Source organism: Dermacentor andersoni, unplaced genomic scaffold (genome assembly GCF_023375885.2).
Source record: "Dermacentor andersoni unplaced genomic scaffold, qqDerAnde1_hic_scaffold ctg00000039.1, whole genome shotgun sequence".
Classification (NCBI taxonomy): Eukaryota; Metazoa; Arthropoda; class Arachnida; order Ixodida; family Ixodidae; genus Dermacentor; species Dermacentor andersoni.
Window position 1 is genome coordinate 1087860 of NW_027314752.1, and position 20066 is coordinate 1107925.

The window sequence follows — 20066 nt, forward strand, 5'->3', positions numbered from 1 at the left end:
CAGATGATGCTGGGAACGAGCTGCTACATCTACTTCTCTGTAGTGTTATCTGGTTGGTGTTCATACAATGGGCTCAACATAGCAGCAGTGGTTAATTGCACTGGCCCCCGCAGCAGTACTACCAAGGAAACATGTTGCAGTGAGTGCTCATCTTAAGGTTGCCGCTTCAAAGGGAACACTATCTTGGGGGGCTGAAGACAGTGACGTTTAGCCTTGTAGTCATTACCATGCCTACAAGTTAGACCACTACCAGTTACAGAAGAGGAAGAAAATTTGTCAGCACTCCTAAAGGCACACGGTACGATGATGTGTGGGGCTGGAGGGCGAATCGTACTTGGAAGGTCACTCTCTTGTTGGCTGGCTTGAGCATCCTAAACCTGAAAAACGGGACAGAAAATTTACAACTATGCTAACAGATCGCTTGTTACTTACCCCGCATTCAGATATTTACCCTTACTTCAAGACCATGCTTGACTGTCCCTATAACGTCCGGTGCGAACGTGCCCAAGACACTCACTGTCTCTCCTCGGGCGCGTTCGCATCGGGCTTTATCTCGACCAAATCACCCGTAAGAAAAATTGGCGATTTCGGGTATCGAGACACAACTTTGTTCAGACAATCGTAGAGTTATTCACAGAACGTGGTGCCAGAAAGCGGAGGCCCATAACATCCACAAACAATGACATCGTGATGGTTTAAGGTAACGCATGTACAGAGAAATTCAAGCTCTGATTGGATCGGGACGAGGTAAGAATTTATGCCTTCGGAAACGGCGATGAAAAAACCGTCCCCTGATCGGTCACTTCGGTCATGTCTGTTCAATGTATATTTCTTTTCACAAGAAAATAGTTCACAATTCTTCACTTAACTTGACAACCAAGTATCAGTTAAAAAAACCATATCGGCTACGCACGTGTCCATTAAACATGATAATGTGTCACGCTGCTTTAATATGCTTCTGATGTTCGCAAGAAGGAATGAATAGCCGCCCATAGGCTTCGCCTGAACGGCCGCTGCTGCCTAAGTCGGAGTACTATGAGGGTGTGACTCAGTGGAAATTAGTAGTCATTACAAGCGATTCCAGTCATTATTAGCCATTACTGGTGATTACAAAGTATTTTAGTCATTTCTAATGAATTGTAGTCGTTACAACTTGTCGTTAGATATATTGGTCATTTCATAGTCATTACAAGTCATTTCAGTCATTACTGCTCATTAGTGAGCATTCTTAGTCATTTGTAATCAATTGGGGTCATCACAAGCCGTCGTTAGACATATTGATCATTTCGTAGTCATTACAAGTCTTTAGTAGTCATTTTAGTCATTACTACTAATTACTAGACATTTCTAATCAATTGTGGTCATTACAAGCCATTGTTAGAGATATTGCTCATTTCGTACTCATTACTAGTCATTAGCAGTCACTATTAGACCTTACTAGTCATAATTAGCCTCTACACACCTTTATTGTAAAGTTTTCATTCTTGTAAAAAAAAATGGCGTGATGACACTTCGGCGGGCACATTTGCTGACAAAAACTTCACCATGAGCGTCGAAAGGCTTCAGCCGTTATAAGCGACTGGAAATAATCCTTACATACGCGTTATCTGAGAAGTCCCCCAATAGAGTTTTATTTAAAGCTGGGGCTTAACAATGCTGGCCAAAGATTACTAGACATTTCTAATCAATTGTGGTCATTACAAGCCATTGTTAGAGATATTGCTCATTTCGTACTCATTACTAGTCATTAGCAGTCACTATTAGACCTTACTAGTCATAATTAGCCTCTACACATCTTTATTGTAAAGTTTTCATTCTTGTAAAAAAAATGGCGTGATGACACTTCGGCGGGCACATTTGCTGACAAAAACTTCACCATGAGCGTCGAAAGGCTTCAGCCGTTATAAGCTACTGGAAATAATCCTTACATACGCATTATCTGATAAGTCCCCCAATAGAGTTTTATTTAAAGCTGGGGCTTAACAATGCTGGCCAAAGTAGCGTCCATACTAGAGTAACAGACAGACTAGCTAAACCTACTCCCACCCAGTTACGCGCGGTCGCCAGGGCTGACTTAGATCTGACTTTAGATTTGATCATGGAAGGGGCTGGCGCGTACGCCGAGCCCCACTACCAAAAATTACATGCCCCATCTGCCCCGGTTTGGGGTAGTGGCGTGCTTCAGCCAACCGCAGTGCAATGGAAGTGTTTAGAAAAAGTTTATTTCGACAAGAGACGATACGAACACTGAGTCACAATCACGGCACAATTTCACCGGTACAATAACATGTAAGAAACGAAACACAGCACGTTTTCCACGTAAGTAATGTCCGAGTCCTCACGCACCAACATATAAACACGTATACCCACAGAAAAGCACAGTTACACATAAACTAAATGCCATATGTACAAAATGATTTTCAATATATACAGTGTACACAATGGTTATGTACAATGATGATGTGATAGAAGAGGGCGCCGACCTGAGTGATCATCGGAAACCCGGCACCAGGTAAGTATGCAGGGCAACGCGTCGGCATACCTGGCCATTCCAAGCGGTGCACGATACGGAGCGGGTACTGAAGCGTACTCTACATAAAACGGAAGTCTTTGCTCAGCAACGAAATCTTACAAAACAACTCACTGTAACACAAGAGCCTTCAACCCATTAAACTATAAACCTAGCTGGCATCATTTTCAAATTGCAACTCCCATATTATGAAAATTGTGAGACAGCATTAGGTTATGATTGTCGATGTTGAGCGGCGATTGCACAAAGCTGCCGAGATGACCTCTTGTGTTCATTCCAACGCGTGCGACAACAATAGTGGCAATAAACGGTGTTTCGCATAAATTGAACCATGGATTATAAGAAAGTGGTTAACCACAGCTGAATGAAACCAATGGAATATGAATTGCCGTCATGGGGCGCGGTGGCGTATTTCCGCTTAATTAGTTGACTAAGATCAAAACGGCGAAATTTTAGATATTCGCTTTAGGGTCAAGTGAGTTACGTTAATTGTAAAGGGGATTCGAAGACGAATAATCCATTTTTTTTTCATGGCAAGGTACATGCTACGTGGTGATCTTTTTTCGGTGCTTAACGAAAGCCCGCGAAATATGAAATGGTCGCTCCATTTTCAACAGACCATTGTGTCATGAGCCAATAAATAAAGAAAGAAAGAAGAAAGAACTGAAGATAAAAAGAACACAAAAAAGCACGAGGAGTCGGTGGGGAAAGAAAGTTAGAAAATAAGGGCGTCCGAATAAACAAAATACAATATTTCAAAGAAGAAGTGCGAAAGTGCACGCGGAGCTACGTGGCCAACGCGAAAAAAGAGAGACGTAGCCGAAGAGAGCGGCTACGGCTACGTCTCTCGAACGACGAGGGGCAGAAGGAGCTGGAGGCGGGAAAGGTCTGGTGGAGACGGCGGCAACCAAGTGGAAGCTGCTCTTCAGCTGCCGCGCCGTGGCTCGCGAGCTCAGCGGGCATGGTACCGGAGACCGCACAGCTTCAGGCTGAAGGGGACGTTTCCCGGATTACCTGCGGCTACGATCCGCAGGCTAAGAGGAGTCGACCGCGCGATCCAGGCGCCTCGGTCACCCCACTGATCTGACTCCCTGGCCCGTTCAACCGTGGGCCGAGCGTCGGACGCAGCGACGTCGAGTCCACGACGCATCGGCGGGCCCAACGACGCGTCGTCGGAAGCAGCGATAGGCGACGCGGCTACGTCGATGGACTTGACGTAAATATTTTGAACTTCATAACACGTCGTGTGCAGGGACTTGAGACAACATTATCAATTAACTCGCTTTGTGGATAGTTTGCCGTGTATTAGGTTTTTTGCTATTGGGTTTGTGATGATGATGATGATGTGTAGTGTTTATTGGCGCAAGGGCCAAGTGTGGCCAAAGAGCGCCAAGGCAGTGGTGATGAGTACTGAATGGACTAATGGCTGATGTGACGTGGCTGTAGAGAGGCCTAAAACTGAGAGCTATGAGTTGCATAATATACATAAGGAATAAAAATAGGAGAATGGCTGAAGTAGGGTATGCTATAAGTATAGGATGTACAACAACGGTGTAATTGCGTTACATGAATAAAAATGAACAGGTGATTGTTGTTAACGAGTAGCACAACAGCCTCAGTGGATCCCTTGAGCACAAGGGCACGGAGGCATGTGCTATAATAAAGGTTCACATCGCAACCTTGGCCTCTCGCAAGAGGCCGTGTTACGAATTTCTTGGACAGAAAACGTGGAGCGTGTCAACGTCGTTTAAAAAAGCTAAGGTAGATCGCATGTGAAATAGCGGTTCTCTGCCTAGAAACAGTGCCAGGTGAAGTGGTTTACACTGACTTTATGCTAAAGGGAAGTGTTTTTTCCTCTCGACTTGTGTTTCGCGGCATTCTAGGAAGACATGCTGAACACTGAGTGTCTCCCCACATCTACTACACATTGGACGTTCACCGCCAGTCAACAAAAAGCTATGTGTACCGTAAGTGTGCCCTACTCTGAGACGACAAAATAGGACACCACTTCGTCTGGACTTGGTCAGTGATGGCCAGTGTCCTAAATGCGGCTTAACTATGTGGAGTTTATTAACGGTTTCAGCGTCCCACTTATGCTGCCAGTAGGTTCTGAGTTTTTTTCCGTAAGTATGGCTTTAGGTCTGAGATCGGAACGGCTACGGACATATGTTGCAAGCTTTTGTGTCTAAGGAGGTAGCAATTCGGTCTGCCAGGACGTTACCTTCAATACCGCTGTGTCCAGGCACCCACCATATCGTTACATGTTGGCTAGAGGCATAAATAGTACAGAGGAGAGAGAAAAGATCTGCAACTAGTGGATTTCTGTGGTTGAAGCATGACATCAATGTTTTCACAACGCTTAATGAGACTGTGTATATGACCGCCTTGTGTAGTTTTAACTGTTTGATGTGTTTCACAGCCGACCGCAATGCCTACGCCTCTGCTGTAAAGATGCTTGTTTGAGGGTGCAGAACATCGGACTCGGAAAAGGATGGGTCGACGGCTGCATATGACACGCTAGCATGTGATTTAGACGCATCTGTGTAATACTCTGGACACGGGTACTTAAATTGTAATTCCGGAAAATGCATATGAATGTGCGCCTCTGGAGCGTGCTTCGTTACCTCTACAAATGACGTGTCACACTCAATGATTCGCAACAACCACGGTGGAAACGGCTTGGCAGAAACCATTAGACGATTTTCATGAATAGGGACATCCATCTCCTCGCTCAGCTTTCTCACACGGATCGAGAATAGCTCTCTGGCTGTAGGTTTGTTATGAAAGAGTGTTGCAGAGGTCATATCGTTTATGGCGGGATAACAAGGATGGTTTTTGTTAGCATGTACTTTCAGAAAATAATTAAAAGTAGAATATGACCGCTGCAGATCGAGCGACCATTCATTCGATTCGACATAGAGGCTTTGAATCGGACTCGTCCTAAAGGCGCCGGTGGCGAGGTGGATACCAAGATGATGCACAGGGTCCAGCATTTTGAGAGCCCTGGGTGTAAGCAGCATTTTGAGAGCACTGGGTGTAGCTGAGTGATACACAACGGCACCGTAGTCCAACCGCGATCGTACAAGGCTCCTGTAGAGGTTTATGAGGCATTTCCTGTCGCTTCCCCGTGTTGTATGTGACAGTATATTCAGGATGTTCATTGTTTTAAGGCATTTAGCTTTCAAATACTTGATATGAGGAATGAAGTTTAGTATTGAGTCGAGTATTATGCCTAAAAATTTATGTTCAGTGTTGAGTGGTATGTGTTGTCCATGCAGCATAATAGCAGGATCTTGTATCAAGCCTCTCTTTGTAGAAAAAAGTACACAGGAGCTTTTGAGGGGGTTTAGCTTGAAGCCATTTTCATTTGCCCATTTTGAGACCTTGTTCAGTCTGAGTTGGACTTGGCGCTCGCAGACAGCAAGGTTACAAGACTTAAATCCTAGTTGCACATCATCTACATATATTGAATAAAACATTGAGGATGGAATGACTTTTTGAAGGGAATTTATTTTCACAATGGAGAGGGTGCAACTAAGCACGCCCCCTTGTGGCACACCAGTCTCTTGAGTGAATAGCCTGGACAGGGCATTGCCCACTCTAACACGGAACGTGCGCTTAGTCAAGTAGTTTTCTATCATATTTAGCATATTGCCGCGCACGCCCATCGCAGGTAGATCTCGGAGGATTCCGAATCGCCATGTTGTGTCATAGGCTTTCTCCAAGTCGAGAAATACAGAGAGAGAAAATGTTTGTGTATATAAGCCTCTCTAATGTTTGCCTCAGTGCGAACAAGGTGGTCTATTGTTGACCTACCCTCCCTGAAACCACATCGAAGGGGATCAAGTAGACGGTTGCTTTCCAGGAAATAGATTAGACGCCGATTTACCATTTTTTCACATAACTTACACATGCAGCTTGTTAGTGCTATTGGCCTATAACTACTGTCTAATGCGGGGTCTTTGTGTTGCTTATGAATTGGGATGACAATCGCTTCTTTCCATTAGGATGGAATATGCCCAGATACTCACACGGTGTTGTAAAGAGACAGAAGTGTGTTCAATGTTTCTGGATGCATATTCTTGATCATTGCATACATTATGCGGTCACCACCTGGTGCTGAGTTGATGCAGGAAATGAGAGCAGCCTTCAGTTCAGCTAGACTAAAGGGACAGTTGTAAGGTTCATCTGCTGCGCATTTTCGTTCAAGGCGCTCTCGCTCTATGTGTTCCTTTAACTTTAGGAAAGCTGACGCATAGTGTGATGTACTAGAAATATTTTGAAAATGCTTGCCCAGGAAATCTGCCTGATCTTTCATGGTGTCGCCTTGAGCGTTTACTAAAAAAAGTGGTTGTGTTTCCCTGCCCTTTAATCTGTTCACCCTGTTCCATACCTTACCCTCATCCTTGTACGAATTGATACTACATATGTACCTTTCCCAGCTTTCTCGCTGAGCACGTCGACGTGTTCTCCTGCCCTGTGATTTCGCCTTCTTGAAATTAATGAGGTTCTCCGCAGTTGGAGAGTCACGAAGCAGGCCCCAACCTTTACTTTGTTTTTTTCCGTGGCTCTTTGCATTCGTCATTCCACCAAGGCAAACGACGTTTATTAGCAAGTCCGTTAGATATTTTTATGCATTTTTCAGCGGCGCCAATTATAAAACGTGTTAAATATGCCACAGCATCATCTATGTTTACAGAGCTCAAATCACCGTACTGTAAATATGTAATCTCCTGAAACAGTTCCCAATTCGACGAGTGGATTTTCCATCGGGCAATCTGTGGAGGGCATTCAGCGCGTTTTGTTAAATTTAAGAGAATAGGAAAGTGGTCACTTCCCTACGGGTTTTTCAGGACCTTCCAATCAAGGTACGGCATTAGAAATAGAGAGGCTATGGTTAGGTCTATTGAAGAATATGATTTATGTGTAGTGCTATAAAAAGTGGGCTCTTTTTTATTCAGAAGAACTGCACCGGTACATAAAAGAAAGTCTTCTATAGTACGCCCTCTTGCATCACAGCGCGAGTCGCACCATAGCGTAATATGCGCGTTCACATCACCGGTTAAAAAGCATGGCTGTGGAAGCTGATTGACTAGCGTTTCAAGTTCCCTTAGTTGCAAGCGATGTTCGGGTGGTATGTAGAGGGAACAGACCGTAACCAACCTGTCGAATAGAATCGCCCTAACCGCGACTGCCTGAAAATTAGTTTGAAGGTGGAGGTGTTGGCAAGCAACTGACCTCTGAGCTATAATAGCCACGCCACCAGACGCGGCATGACCATCATCGCGACCTTTGCGGAATAATGTATATTGTGTTAAGAAATTTGTATTTGAAGTTTTCAAGCGTGTTTCCTGAACGCAGAACAGCGTAGGGTTAAACTCTTGTATTATTTATTTGATGTGATCTAAGTTGTTTAGAATGCCACGGGCATTCCAGTCAATAATTTGTACAGTCATTTTATTAGGATGAGAAATGTTCTGTGTTCAGGTGTGTAGTGGTGTGCCTTAGGTAACAGGACCGTCGTCTGGCCCTGTTGTGGTTTTTTTTGTTTTGGCGAGCTCGAGAGAGAGCCACGTCGGTGTTTCGGCACCGAACGTGCCGGCGTTGTGTCCATTGCCTCTTGGGAAGCACTGGATGCCCACGCGTGCGGGCTCCTAGTTTGTTTGTCAGACCTCGCCTGGCGAGGCGTGGTCTTGAGACCCGACGTACCCGGGGTAGCTGGCCTCTGTGTCTTGGTGGGTGGAGCAGGTTTGACTGCTGCCACCTCGGGGGCGGGGAATGCCACAACCAACGACTCGCTGTGAGCGGGCCGGGCAGGTGGCGTAGGCCGGTGCGGCGCTGCCCCCTGACGCGTCGCATCGGCATACGTTGTGGTGTGGAACGGCGAGCACCTTTTACGTGCTGCCTTGAAAGAGGTGTTTTCGTGTACTTTTAGGGTGATTATTTCCTTTTATTTTTTCCAGTTGGAACAAGATCGGGAGTATACTGGATTTTCCTCATCACAGTTCACACAGTGAGGTGTCGCTTCACACTTGTCTGAGGTGTGACCTTGAACTCTACATTTCGCACATGTCAGTTTACCACGGCAGCTCTGTGATCCGTGGTCAAATCTTTGGCACTGGAAGCATCTTCTTGGATTAGCAATGTATGGTCTGACAGCTATCTTTGTGTATCCGGTTTCAATGGTTTGTGGCAGGTCTCAAGTGGCAAAGGTGAGGATCAGGTGCTTTGTAGGAATTTCCCTATTTTCTCTTCTGATGATGATGCGCTGCACGTTGGTTAGATTTTGCTCTTTCCAGCCTTCTAATAGTTCTGTTTCGGACAAGTCGATTAGATCTGCATCAGATACTACACCGCGTGCTGTGTTCATAGACCGATGAGGGGAAACGGTAACAGGAATATCTCCAAATGCCACAAGTGTGTTTAGTTTGTTGTGCTGTTCTTTATCACGGATCTCAAGCAGGAGGTCCCCGCTCGACATTTTGGTGACCTTATAGCCTGGGCCAAGTGCATCAGTCAAGCCTTTTGCAACAACGAATGGGGATACAGTTCTAGCTGGTTTTTCAGTTCTTTCGCTATGCACAACTTGGAATCGGGGGAAAACTTATCTTGGCTTGAAAAGGCTTATAATTTCATCGGCGAGTCCCCTCTTTTGAGGGTGACGATCAAGTAGACGTGGAAAAGCAGGTGTGCCCATAATATTTCGGTCATTTTCGGCGGCAATGGCGGCCACCCACCAGGGAGCCCAACAGGGGGACGCTGTAGCACTTAACGTGTAAGGCTGCAGACGCCAGCCGTGCATTGCTGCTATAACCTAATATATTATAACCAAGGGTGGGCACATACACAAGGTTAACCCTAGCCGCCTAGGAAAATTAGGAAGTGTCGGAAGAGAAGAGATGATAGGATAGTAAAAGAAAGAAAATAGGAAAGAAAAGGATTGAAGAGGGGGCTGGAAAAGGCGACTGCCGATTTCCCCCGGGTGGGTCAGTCCGGGGGCGCCGTCTACGTGAAGCAGAGGCCAAAGAGGTGTGTTGCCTCCGCCGGGGGGCCTTAACGGTCCGAACAACATCGGCTCAACCCCCAGGATCCCCCTTTCCCCGGACACGGCTAAGCCGCGCACGGCTACACGCGGGAGGGTCCAACCCCCGTGTGCTCGGGTACGTGGTGTCGCAACACACCAAACGCCTGCTGACGCAGACGCCCCATCGGGGGCTATTGAGTGTGTAACGCATGCTTTCTTGACATGTGTATTGATCTTATTATCACGCCCCATAAAGGCTTTTCCTAACTCAAACGTTCCTTGCGTCGTGTTTACCACCGTGAGACAACGACAAAATATTGGCGAGCCTGCCAGAATTCATTTCCTGAGTACTCGGTCTCACACTTCACCGGAACAATAATTATGAGAAGCTGTTGGGGGCAGCCTGCTCTCTGGGTCTGAGCCGCCAAAAATCGCTTAGCCTTATTGATCGAGCGCAAAAAGAAGCTCGGCAAGCCCGCGAAGCCGAAAAAGAAAGTTTGTTGTTGAAGTTGCATTTGGCCGATGCGTCTATCAGAAGAGATGACGCGGAGAGATCGTCTGTTTCTTCGGCGATGGGGCCGCAAAGAACACAGACAATTTGTCCACGAAAGTTAATGACTCCATTTGACGATAAGAGAGATGATCTTGATGCTTATCTGCATCGTTTTGAAAGAATTACTTTAGGACAAGGCTGGGAGCGATCTTAGTGGGCGACAGCGCATAGCTTGTGTTTAGTTGGAGAAGCCTTGAACGTGTTCGGAAGAATGCCTGCATCTGAGTCAATGGGCTACGACAAAGTCAAGAAAGCACTACTGCAGAGATTCAGGCTAACTGCAGAAGGATTCTGTGAGAAATTCCGGGATTGTAAACCAGAACACTCACAGACTGGTAAACAGTTTGCAAATAAGTAGAGTAAGGCTAATTAAAATTAATTTATTTTATATTATTTAGTCTAATCAAGAGTAATTAGCGTCGGATTATTAAGCCAATCAAGAATATTTAGGGAACTTAAAGATTCATAAAACCAAATTTTGATTAAGAATAATTGATTCATGTCGACGACGATTAACTAAGAGTAGTTAGGATGACCTAATGATAATTAATATTTCTTACGAGTGCATTACTTAAGCCGAATTAGCATTAATACTGGTAATTATGATTAATTCCTGCTGCATTACTTAACCCTAATTTATATTAATTACAATCACATTAACTTCAGCCAATAAGACAATTAGGCAATTGCGATAGGTCCTTCAATGCTTGCAATACATTGCGTCATCCTCGACAGTGATCCAAGGTGTGTGTAATTCGGCTACTGAATATTTCGTGGCATAAATGCAAAAGTCAACAGGGTACCTTGAGATCTCTCGTAAGAGGCGAACGGCGAAAGCCTATTCTTCTTCCTCTTATCATTCGCCTCTTTCTCTTTGCCTATTGTCTTTCTCTTCTTTCTTTTAGTCATTACTGCTCACTACTAAACATTAGTAGTCATTTCTAATCAATAGTGGTCATTGCAAGCCGCCGTTAGACATGTTGGTCATATCATAGTCAGCAGTAGTCATTACAAGTCATTTGAGTCCTTATTAGTCATTACTAAGCATTTTTAGTCATTTCTAATCAATTGTAGTCGTTACAAGTTGTCGTTAGACATATTGGTCATTTCATGGTCATTACAAATCATTACAAGTCCTTTCAGTCATTACTGCTCACTAGTAGGCATTCTTGGTCATTTCTAATCATCATCATCAGCCAGGTTACGCCTACTGCAGGGCAAAGGCCTCTCCCATACTTCACCAACAACCCCGGTCATGTACTAATTGTGGCCATGTCGTCCCTGCAAACTTCTTAATCTCATCCGCCCACCTAACTTTCTGCCGCCCCCTGCTACGCTTCCCTTCCGTTGGAATCCAGTCCGTAACCCTTAATGAACGTCGGTTATCTTCCCTCCTCATTACATGTCCTTCCCATGCCCATTTCTTTTTCTTGATTTCAACTAAGATGTCATTAACTCGCGTTTGTTCCCTCACCCAATCTGCTCTTTTCTTATCCCTTAACGTTACACCCATCATCCTTCTTTCAATAGCTCGTTGCGTCGTCCTCAATTTAAGTAGAACCCTGTTCGTAAGCCTCCAGGTTTCTGCCCCGTACGTGAGTACTGGTAAGACACAGCTATTATACACTTTTCTCTTGAGGGATAATGACAACCTGCTGTTCATGATCTGAGAATACCTGCCAAACGCACCCCAGCACATTCTTATTCTTCTGATTATTTCCGTCTCATGATCGGGATCCGAGGTCACTACCTGCCCTAAGTAGATGGATTCCCTTACCACTTCCAGTGCCTCGCTACCTATTGCAAATTGCTGTTCTCTTCCGAGACTGTTAAACATTACGTCTGTTTTCTGCAGATTAATTTTTAGACCCACTGTTCTGCTTTGCCTCTCCAGGTCAGTGAGCATGCATTGCAATTGGTCCCCTGAGTTACTAAGCAAGGCAATATCATCGGCGAATCGCAAGTTACTAAGGTATTCTCCATTAACTTTCATCCCCAATTCTTCCCAATCCAGGTCTCTGAATACCTCCTGTAAACACGCTGTGAATAGCATTGGAGAGATCGTATCTCCCTGCCTGACGCCTTTCTTCATTGGGATTTTGTTGCTTTCTTTATGGAGGACTACGGTGGCTGTGGAGCCGCTATAGGTATCTTTCAGTATTTTTACATACGGCTCATCTACACCCTGATTCCGTAATGCCTCCATGACTGCTGAGGTTTCGACAGAATCAAATGCTTTCTCGTAATCGATGAAAGCTATATATAAGGGTTGGTTATATTCCGAACATTTCTCTATCACCTCATTGATAGTGTGAATATGGTCTATTGTTGAGTAGCCTTTACGGAATCATGCCTGGTCCATTGCTTGAAAGAAGTCTAAGGTGTTCCTGATTCTATTTGCGATTACCTTAGTAAATAGTTTGTAGGCAACTGACAGTAAGCTGGCCGGTCTATAATTTTTCAAGTCTTTGGCGTCCCCTTTCTTATGGATTAGGATTATGTTAGCGTTCTTCCAAGATTCCGCTACGCTCGCGGTCATGAGCCAATGCCTATACAGGGTGGCCAGTTTCTCTAGAACAATCTGCCCACCATCCTTCAACAAATCAGCTGTTACCTGATCCTCCCCAGCTACCTTCCCCCTTTGCATAGCTCCCAAGGCTTTATTTACTTCTTCCGGCGTTACTTGTGGGATTTCGAATTCCTCTAGACTATTCTCTCTTCCATTATCGTCGTGGGTGCCACTGGTACTGTATAAATCTCTATAGAACTCCTAAGCCACTTGAACTATCTCATCCATATTTGTAACAATATTGCTGGCTTTGTCTCTTAACGCATACATCTGATTCTTGCCAATCCCTAGTTTCTTATTCACTGTTTTTAGGCTTCCTCTGTTCCTGAGAGCACGTTCAATTCTATCCATATTATACTTCCTTATGTCAGCTGTCTTACGCTTGTTGAATAACTTCGAAAGTTCTGCCAGTTCTATTCTAGCTGTAGGGTTAGAAGCTTTCATACATTGGCGTTTCTTGATCAGATCTTTCGTCTCCTGCGATAGTTTGCTGGTATCTTGCCTAACGGAGTTAACACCGACTTCCATTGCACACTCCTTAATGATGCCCACAAGGTTGTCGTTCATTGCTTCAACACTAAGGTCCTGTTGTTGAGTTAAAGCCGAATACCTGTTCTGTAACTTGATCTGGAATTCCTCTATATTCCCTCTTACCGCTAACTCATTAATCGGCTTCTTATGTACCAGTTTCTTCCGTTCCCTCCTCAGGTCTAGGCTAATTTGAGTTCTTACCATCCTGTGGTCGCTGCAGCGCACCTTGCCGAGCACGTCCACATCTTGTATGATGCCAGGGTTAGCGCAAAGTATGAAGTATATTTCATTTCTAGTCTCGCCGTTCGGGCTCCTCCACGTCCACTTTCGGCTATCCCGCTTGCGGAAGAAGGTATTCATTATCCTCATATTATTCTGTTCCGCAAACTCTACTAATAACTCTCCCCTGCTATTCCTAGACCCTATGCCGTATTCCCACACTGTCTCCAGCCTGCTTCTTGCCTACCTTGGCATTGAGGTCGGCCATCAGTATAGTGTATTTTGTTTTGACTTTACCCATCGCCGATTCCACGTCTTCATAGAAGCCTTCGACTTCCTGGTCATCATGACTGGATGTAGGGGCGTAGACCTGTACGACCTTCAATTTGTACCTCTTAATAAGTTCCACCAGAAGACCTGCCACCCTCTAGTTAATACTATAGAGTTTCTGTATGTTACCAGCTATATTCTTATTAATCACGAATCCACTCCTAGTTCCCGTCTCTCCGCGAAGCCCCGGTAGCACAGGACGTGCCCGCTTTTTAGCACTGTATATGCTTCCTTTGGCCTCCTAACTTCACTGAGCCCTATTATATCCCATTTACTGCCCTCTAATTCCTCCAATAGCACTGCTAGACTCGCCTCACTAGATAACGTTCTAGCGTTAAACGTCGCCATGTTCATATTCCAATGGCGGCCTATCCGGAGCCAGGGATTTTTAGCACCCTCGGCTGCGTCGCAGGTCTGACCGCCGCCGTGCTCAGTTGCTTCGCAGCTGCTGCGGGGAGTGAGGGAATGGCTTTGATTGTTCTGTTCATATAGGAGGTTGTGGCCAAGTACTGCACCATGGTGGCCTATCCTGCTCTGGTGAGGGAGTGCGTTACCGGTTCTGGTCACCGGGATCAGGCCACACTCCAGGCCTCTTTATGCAATTTCAATAACATGAGTTTTTTTTATCCGGTGGAAAATTGCCGGCACCGGGATTCGAGCCACGGACCTCTTGCACGCGAGGTGGGTGTTCTACCTCTACGCCACCGCTGCGCATCATTTCTAATCAATTGTGGCCATTGCAAGCCGTACTTAGACATATTGGTCCTTTCGGAGTCAGTAGTCATTACAAGTCATTACTAATCACTATCAGACTTTACTAGTCCTTATTAAGCTCTACAAATCTTTGTTTTAACGTTATCATCAACCCCCCAACTGTCCCTATCAATCATTTTTCATTCTTTATTCTGTCTTCATATTGTTATGGCGCGGTCGCTGCCATAACGCTTACACGGACCTCACTTTATATTAGTGTGGAAGGGGCTGGCGCGTAGGCGAAGCCCCACTACCAAAAATTAATGCCCCATGTGCCCCAGTTTTGGGGTTGTGGCGTGCTTCAGCAAACCGCAGTGCAATGGTAAGGCCTCGACACGGGGCACCGACCTCAATGATCATCGGAAACCCGGCACCAGGCAAGTATGCAGAGCAACGCGCCGGCATATCTGGCCGTCGCAAAGGGTGTACCATATGGAGCAGGCACTGAAGCGCACTCTACATTAAACAGAAAACTCTACTCAGCTAAGAAAGCTTGCAAAACAGCTCAGTGTAGCATACAATCCTTCCACGCATACAACTATAAAGCTAGCTGGCTAATTTTCAAATTGCAATTGCCATATTATCAAAATTGTGAGAAAGCGTCAGACCAGGTATTGTGACGTGCACGTGCTTAAAGCCGATATCGCGGACATACGAACCAACCCATTCGTGTTGCTTCCGTACGTCTAACTCTCTGTGCGGATACTTAGCAAGACTTTTAAACTGTCGCCCTTAGAGAGTTAAAAGAGACACAAATACGAATATTGAAGTGAATTCTGGCATTTTACGTGTCAGAACCTCGACTAGATTATACGGCACCCCGTAGTGAGGGACTCCGGGTTAATTTTGACCGCCAGGGGATCTTTAACGTACCCTCAATGCACATAAACGGGCCTTTTCTTTTTGCATTTTGCGTCCATCGAAATGTTGCCGCCGTGGCCGGGTCAAATTCGAAACGTGCGTGGCACACGCTCGACCCGCCGCAATTGTGACTAGTACTACTACTTACCTGTTGTCAGCGTTGATCACATATATCCCGTTAAGTCTACTAATCCTTTCTTTACCCAACAATCTTGTGTCGCCACCCTTGCTGCAACATGCGAGTTTCCCGTCACAACCACTCGTATCGAGCGACGGTGGCGCTGCCTTAGCGTTGGCGGTGGAGTTACTTGGGGAATAATGGGAGACTGTACAGCAACCCTAGCCTGTCTGCGCGAGCCGTGTCACGCTGCGCCGCTACCCGCGGCGGTGCAAATGATTTGTGCATTCTATTCTCTCTGTCTCTCTCTCTCTCCCTGCGGGGTTTAGGTGGGACCTGTCAAAAGGGGCTGCTGGCCCATGCCGTCGTCCCACTCATCCACGCTAAGGACGTTGTTGAAGGGTGGAACATGTCATCGAGAACGAGGAGTGCCGGGTTTAGTTATAGCTCAGGAATAGTGGAGAACGTTGCGTTTATCAGTCTATCATGGCTGAATTGAAGCACCCTGAGGAGCCGCAAAATCCGCTTAAGTTCCCTCTGTCCTCCCTAGATCCCTAGGCCAGTGAAACCTGCCCCGCTAGCTGCGTCCAATCGGAGCGTCCAAAGTCATCGAAAAGACCCGCGTTGAGGGCGAGGGTTCACACAATGACTCCCGCACTTTTGTTTCACTGAACACTGTTGTGACTTCGGGGTGGAGGACGAGAGACCGACTCTTTCTGTAGACGAAGAAGAAACGAAAAACTTTATACTTAATTTACAGATAGTGGATGATAGCGTACAGGTAGCAGTAAGAGCGCATCAGACCGACTGGGCGGCTGGAGGCGACTCTCTCTCTCTTCGCAATGGGCCGGTTGTACCTTAAATTCCTTTGGCGACTCCTCGTATGTAGGAACCAGGCGGGGCAGGGTGATGACGTCGCACATGTTGAATTCTTGATTCGTCGCGGAGATGGCTGGGCGCTTCTTGAAGTCGCCTCCCGCGTCGAATTCTTGATTGGTCGCGAAGTGGGAGCTCCCGTCACCTAGCTGATATGCACGTGGTGCACGTACTAGTATGACAGCTCCCGTCGCATCGATGATAGCCACGTGGTGCACGTAGTATGGCACAAGAGCACCCCCGCCGTCACATAATACATCCAGAAGTCGAGCTGTTCGACGCGGCTCGACGTATGCGATGTGCTGCTTGAGTAACGTCCTTGATGGGGTTAAAGGGACACTAAAGGTTACCAGAAAGTCAAGTTAAGGTGATGAAGCAATGCTCTAGAACGTCTAAGGCGTCAATATAATCGCGAACAGAGCTTTAGTAACCGAGAAATTGAGGTAAATGCATGACACAATTTAAGACTCCCCAGCGACATTCCAGTACTCTCCCGATGACGAAGGCAGTCCTCATCATAATTTATCTCACTAGTACTCAACTACTCGTATTAAAACGATCATTTCTTTAGATTATAAGACGGAAGAAAATGCTACTTGTCTACTTCTATTCGATTCTAATAAAAGATAACATTTGACGTTACCCTTGAGTAGTATGGGTGATCGAAAGGTTTCGTTTTCGCTCGACTCTGCGCGCATGACTGTGCCGCGCGCGCTTTGGAGTTTCAGTTGTTTCTTTATCGCGTCGTGCTGCGGTGGTCCTGCACACTGGAAACTTGCATTTGGAACAAGCAGCGAGAATGCCACGTCCATGTGATGTTGTGGGATGCGCGAACGGTCCGCGGAACTTGGCCAAGGGCAATTGCAGCGGCGAATCCAACTTTACTTATCACTTTGTGCCAACGAGTGAACCTCTCCGTTCGAAGTGGTTAAGTGCCGTACCTCTGCCACAGCGCGCTGGCAAAGAGCCGAAAAATCACGTAGTGTGCTCGCTGCACTTTCGTCCAGAGGATTACGAGTTCAACGCCGACTTACTGAAGTCGCGTGGAGTGCCATTCAAAGCAGGCCACCGTCGTAGTAGTACGCAACGATACCGGCAGCGCGAGCCTTCAGCAGCAGGTTACGTTCATCAGTTCTTCAACCGCTGAACTCGAGCCCGGCATCGCGAGCCAATGTGTCGTTGTCAAGGTCGTCCATTCCAACGAGCGCCTAAGTTGGCGTCATAAAATGAAGAACCAGCTTATCGTCGTGCGCTTTCCCTTCCGCTAGCCACCATAGTTCCGCTTTCGCGCTGCTGTCGGCTCTGTCTTGGCTCTGTTTCTGGCCGCGCGTTTGCGTTTTGTGCAGAAAAGCCGCAGCGCCGTCTGGAGGAGCCGTTTTACTCACCGACGGCGCAACGTCACTATGAGACCATGACGTCAACACTCCTCGATCGGAGGGCGTGTGATTTGAACTGCGCTAGAGGTACGCGGACGCTTCAGAACGCATTTTATCTTAAAATAAGTCTCTTCTTCGCACGAAACAAGCGTTTCGAGGTTTCTGGGATGGTATTTCAACAGTCCACGTTGACCTAATATTAACCTTTAGTGTCCCTTTAAGGAAATGGCTTTGCCGCCCTTTCATCCGCTGGTCTTTCGTTTGCTTGGATCTGTGAAAGCTCACGGAGTGACCGAAAATCAACGCCAACCACTTCGGTGAAAGTGAGCGCCCTCCCAATGCTCTCCAGAACGCCAGGCCAAACTCCATGAAAACAAAACGCTCTAACCCCCTCTGTGCTCTCAACAGCACCATGACAGTTATTGTACTAAACACGAAACACGGACCCGATAAGGAACCTGGGATCCGAACTCTAGTCGTGCATGTTCCCAGCGTAGTAGCGACGTGACCACCAGCCGTCCGAATCTGCGACCCATGCCAAGGAGTAATTACTTTCTTCAGAAACATCGCCATCTTCCCGCTTATAATTGAGAAGTCCGCACCAGTATCCACTACAGCGCTAACCGTGTAACCGTCAATCACGACCGGTATGTCGAGCGAAAGCCGGTAATTCCTTTCGGTTGCAGTTGTCGTCGGATCGGTGCCCGTCCTTGTTCGCGTCGATCGGAGGTCTTCAGCATCACCGCTATTCATCGTCAATCAAAGCAACCAGTAAGGAAAGCTTCGCTTACATCGATTCCCATAATGCGTGGGTTCTGCATAATTTATTGTTCCTGTCTGGCTTGTGCAAATGCCCATTCTGTTGGTGCTGCTGTTGCGCAACTAAACTTTCTGCTATTCACCCACTGGTTATAAATATGCCTGTATTTCTGCACAGTGAAGGTAATGTAGCTAGTTCTTGTGACTCTACTTCACCACTTGTACGCGTACATAGCTACATCTTACTTATTTTTCATTAATCTGTCAAGTACAAGATACACTGGTACATCGTTGTAACGAAGTTGAAGGAAGAGCCGAAAATACTACGCTATATCTGTTACTTCGTTACATCCATTATTGTCATTTACTACACTATATGGCCATGGGGTGCACAATTGTAAACGTGGAAATAAGAACCCAGCTTTGCGGCCCACGGAACCGCTAAACGTATCCACGCATGTGATGAAATTTGAATATAAAGCAGCAAAGAAATCTTCGGCGTGTGCAACACACGACCTATCACGTGACGCGCGACAGCCCTTAGATAGCTGCTGTCTGTTCCATACTGACGGTTTTTCGCCTCCGCTTTCCACATGACCTGCAGCGGTTGACCAGCACGTGGCGCACAACGCAGCGCTGCCCTGTGGGCTCGAGGAGGAAAGGGAACATCGCCGCGCCGTCTTGGTTCGCGGCCTGCGAAATTACACCAGTGCCAATGCGATCTCTGAGCCTGCTGCCAGCCCGTTGTTACGATCGGCCAGCGGCGGTAGTGACCTTCTGGCCTCTCCTGCACCACTGCGACGAATCACTTCGCGAAGCTAACAGTGCGTCCCCCTCGGACAGACCTGTGGCGACAGCAAGGAGAGGCAGGTTCGCATCGTCCGGCACCTATCGTCTGTCACGAACGATGAGAGCAAAAAAGTTCTACGAAATGGGTGCTGTTCTACGACGTTTCCTGACGGACTACGGTAACCACCACGGTCGTTTGACAGACGCTCCAGTTAACTGCAGGGCCATCCCAGCAATCATGAGGTGCCAATTTGAGTCAAACGTGACAATCCCTGTCTACGTCGCTCCTTTCTGTTTGTTCAGTGAACAAAAGCGCGGGAGCCATTGTGTTTGGAAGCTTGGACTAAGGTGGCGCGGCAGATTTCACTGGTCTAGGGATCTAGGGAGGATAGAGGTGCCTTAAGCGGATTTTTCGGCTCCTCAGGGTGCTCCAATCTAGCCATGACAGACTGATGAGACGCAACGTTCTCCACTCTTCACGAATATATTATAACTAAACCCGGCACTCCTCGTACTCGATGAGAACATGTTGCTCCCTTGAACAACGTCCTTAGCGTGGGTGAGACGGACGAAGGTATGCGCTAAAACCCCTACATCCACGCGCCACCGCCACTTTCTTAAGTAGCGACAACCTTTGTTGTGCGCCGCCTTTTCCCCTCACACCAAATCCGGTTCCGGTATTCCCGGTTCCGGCATTTCCGGTTCCGGCGTTTCCGCTTCCTGGAATTGCGCTGCGGGAATTTCCGCATTGACTGCAGTTGGACGATGGTGAGACGCC

The 20066-nt window shown here is 46.7% G+C and overlaps 1 non-coding gene across 1 annotated transcript; it reads right to left on the reverse strand.

The window, feature by feature from the left end:
- Nucleotides 1-14731: 14731 nt before the first annotated feature.
- LOC140214374 (U1 spliceosomal RNA) lies at nt 14732-14894 on the reverse strand. The gene has a single exon (XR_011891317.1). It is a non-coding gene; the product is annotated as a U1 spliceosomal RNA (small nuclear RNA).
- Between the last annotated feature and the right edge of the window lie 5172 nt (nt 14895-20066).